At 40.9% G+C, this 3,570-nt stretch overlaps 1 non-coding gene across 1 annotated transcript; it reads right to left on the bottom strand.

The window, feature by feature from the left end:
- Positions 1–191: 191 nt before the first annotated feature.
- LOC115068910 lies at positions 192–353 on the bottom strand. Its single transcript, XR_003848472.1, has one exon. It is a non-coding gene; the product is annotated as a U1 spliceosomal RNA (small nuclear RNA).
- Positions 354–3,570: the final 3,217 nt, after the last annotated feature.

The following is a 3,570-nucleotide window of genomic DNA, read 5'->3' as shown; positions in this document are numbered from 1 at the left end:
AGTCTTTTAAAACTCATTGGTTGGTAAAATTAGTATCAATGTAATCAAATATATGGAAATTTTTCTAAAAGAGAATTCAAATATATAGATATTTTAAGTTAAAAGGAAAAAGAACTGTTCAATTAAATGAAAATCCCATGACTTTACCATTCCACTTGAGTGCTTGAAACAAGCATCCTTTTTTTTTTTTTTAGGGAAGAGCATGAAATCAGTCCCCCACTACCACAAATTATGCAGTTGAGTGTCCCCATTTAGGGAAATCACAGGGGTCAGCACATCCCAAGTGCAATGGATGAGCCACACCCTGGGAAAATGTGCTTCCTGATTATGGTGTCTCCCCTGCCAGTAAGTATACATATGAAGAAACATGCTCCCCCCGCTTCTACAAACACTATTTCATTTACAGTGTGAATATGAAGAAAGAATGTAATATGTTGAATGGCATTATCAGAAATCTCATTACTGAGTGACAGGACTGATTGATTGAGCAACATAAAGACAAGAGGGGCCTGCAGAGATAGTTCACTGGTTAAGAGCACTGGCTGCTCTTGCAGGTTTGGTTCCCAGCATCCATGTGGTGGGCAACAAATGTCTTTTACTAGAGTTCCAGTGGATTCAATATCCTCTTCTGACCTCAATGGGCAGTGCAGGACATGGGTGCACTTGTATATATGCAAGCAATACACTCATACATTGTTCTAGTTTGTTTCTTCATTGCTATGACAAAATACTCTGACAAATACTAACTTTGGGAGGAAAGGGTTTATTTAGCTTAAATCTCCGAGGTCATAGCTCATGAGGAAGTCCAAGGTATGAACTCAGGGCAGGAACCTGGAGGTAGGAGGTGGAGCATAGGCCACAGAGGAATGCTTCATTCAATAACCAAGAAGATGCCCCACAGACATGGTCACAGGGCTAGTCCAATGGATGTAATTCTCCAATTGAGGCTCCCTCAACAGAGGTATGTCAAGTTGACACTAAAGCTATCCAGCACAATGACCCCTTGTCAACTTGACACACAAACACATGACTATTAAACCACAACCCTTCCATTTCTTATCCCCAAGATATGATGTTAACCTTAATATAGCAATATAAGATAGCCAACCTTAAAAGCCTCATATCTCTTTTAAAAAATCCAAACACTTGAAAATTCACAGTCTCTTTTTAACAGTCTCTTAACTGTGGGCTCCTATAAAATCCAAAACAAGTACTATCTTATTTCCAAAGGGAAGAATCAGGTACAAAGCAAAAGCCAAGTCCAGGCAAGTAGCTCAAGGCTGGAAATCTGAGATTTGCTCATGATCTTCTGGGCTCCAAAGGTTTGTGGAAGCTCCATTTCTCTTGGTGCCCACAGCATACACACCATCTCATAGACCCAGGCCAGCTCCATTCCACACCTGCTGCTACCCTTGGTGGTTATTTCTGGCATCTCTGAAAAGCTGGGGTCTCCACTGAAAGTGAAGCTGTGCCCTCACTAATGGCATTTCCTGGTGTGTTGGGGTGCAAATCCTCAGATTTTCTCCATGACCCCTTCAAACTGGGGGCCTTCACTGAAACTGAGGCTGCACTTTCACCAATGGCTTTTCCTGGCCTCTCAGGGTGACAAGTCTCAGCTGTTCTCTGTTATCCTTTCACATTTTCAATACCAGAACCATGCGAGAGTCTCTTCCACATCGCCAAGTCCTGCTTCCATGTGAGATGGAGTATTGGGCCCCTTCTGTACCATAACTTCTGTGCTGACCTTGAGGAAATACTTTACAGAAGATTTTGCCAAACTGATGCTTGTCTCTTTTTACTTACAGCTTATTTTTCAGCCCTAGTTATCCAGCATCAGTTGTCCCAGTAAAGCATAGGTTTAACTTCAGTGGTTCTGTTCTCTCAATCACAGCTGATTTTTCAGGCCCAGCTGACCAGAAACCACAGGCTCTCAATACAAGAGATCACACAAAGAACACTGATAGTTTCCACTTCCCTTTGAAACTTCACAAGCCAGTCCTCCATTGTCTACAACTCTTTCAGCATAACTGTTCCAAGCTCCTGAGTAAGGAACTTTAAGCACTTAATGGCTTTTCTAGTCCAAAGTTCCAAATGCTTCCACAATTCTCTTAAACACACAAGGTCAGGACTGTCACAGCAACACCCCACTTTCTAGTACCAATTTCTGTTCTAGTTTGTTTCTCCACAGCTGTGACAAAATATTTGACCAATACCAACTTGTGGAGAAAAAGATTTACTTCATCTTACATCTCCCCAGATTGCAGCTCATTAGGGAACCCAAGGTAAGAACTCAGGCAGGAACATGAAGGTAGGAGCTGGAGGACAGTTCATGAAGGAACACTGCTTCCTGGCTCACTCCCCTGGCCCATGCTCAACCTGCTGTCTTATACAACATAAGCCCAACTTCAGGGGGTGGCACCACCCACAGTGGGCTGGACGCTCCGTCATCACTCAATAATCAAGATGACCCACAGACAATGCCATAGCCCAGTCCAATGAAATCAATTTCCCAATTGAGGCTCCCTCAACCCCGGTTGTCATCTTGACACTAAAGTTATTCAGCACATACATATACCATAAAAATAAATAAAAATTTAAAAAAGAACCAGGAAGCAAGACTATGAGTTCTTAAACATAACTACATAAAATTTTCTTCTATAGGAAGAACATAGTCACAAACCCAGAGTAGCAAATACCTGAGGACAGGTTGTTAGTTCAAAAATTTTCCATCACTCTCATGTCACATTTCCCAAAGTGAAGAGTCCTTAGTTAATGATAGTTGATACCTTCATTATAATAACTTATTTATTTTGTGAAATGCACTATGAATTTGTGATGTGCCTCATGATGTTTGAAGAGTAGACACACTGTACATGACTCATGCAATGTAGTGAACACACACACTCCTTCGCATTTTTTTTTAATTAGAGCATATTACACCCATTTTCGTGTTATTTTCCAAGGAGAAAGTACAGTGACAACTAAGGCAATCTCTTTTTTTTTCAGTCTTTATGAGACAGGGTCTCCATGTTGACCCAGCTGTCCTGGAACTCACTAGGCAGAGTAATTTCTAACTTTTTAGCTTATTTCAAATGATCCATTGTGGATCATTTTCATCTGATCTACATTTGACAACAACTATTCATCAGATTAACATTAAACTTTGGCTCCACCTTTAGAGGTTTCAGTACAGTATCCATGGGGCTCAGAGACTAAAAGACTCTGAGAGTCAGGCAAGACTGAACCATGAGATGGAAGGTCATGACATAGGAAATCTCATCTCATGGCTGACAAGAATTAAATTATAGAGAGAAGGGGGGGGGTTCCTGAACAAGAAAGATGCTCCAAACTACCACTCTGAGAACTGTATCCTATCTGTGATGAATACTGAAGCCAGAAAGATTATGAATGAATAAGCATCTAAGCAGCATGAGAAAGCATGGATCTCAAAGAAGCCTAGACTGACTCTCACGGACACAACAGGAGGATTTACAAATTTCCAAAATCTAAGAACACTTGTAGAACTGGACTAAACAACAGAATAAGTCTTAAATGTTTTATAAGAACAAT

The sequence above is a fragment of the Nannospalax galili genome, unplaced genomic scaffold (genome assembly GCF_000622305.1).
Source record: "Nannospalax galili isolate Female #2095 unplaced genomic scaffold, S.galili_v1.0 scaffold2390, whole genome shotgun sequence".
Classification (NCBI taxonomy): Eukaryota; Metazoa; Chordata; class Mammalia; order Rodentia; family Spalacidae; genus Nannospalax; species Nannospalax galili.
The sequence above is the reverse complement of the archived record's forward strand: the minus strand, read 5'-3'. Positions and strand labels throughout refer to the sequence as shown.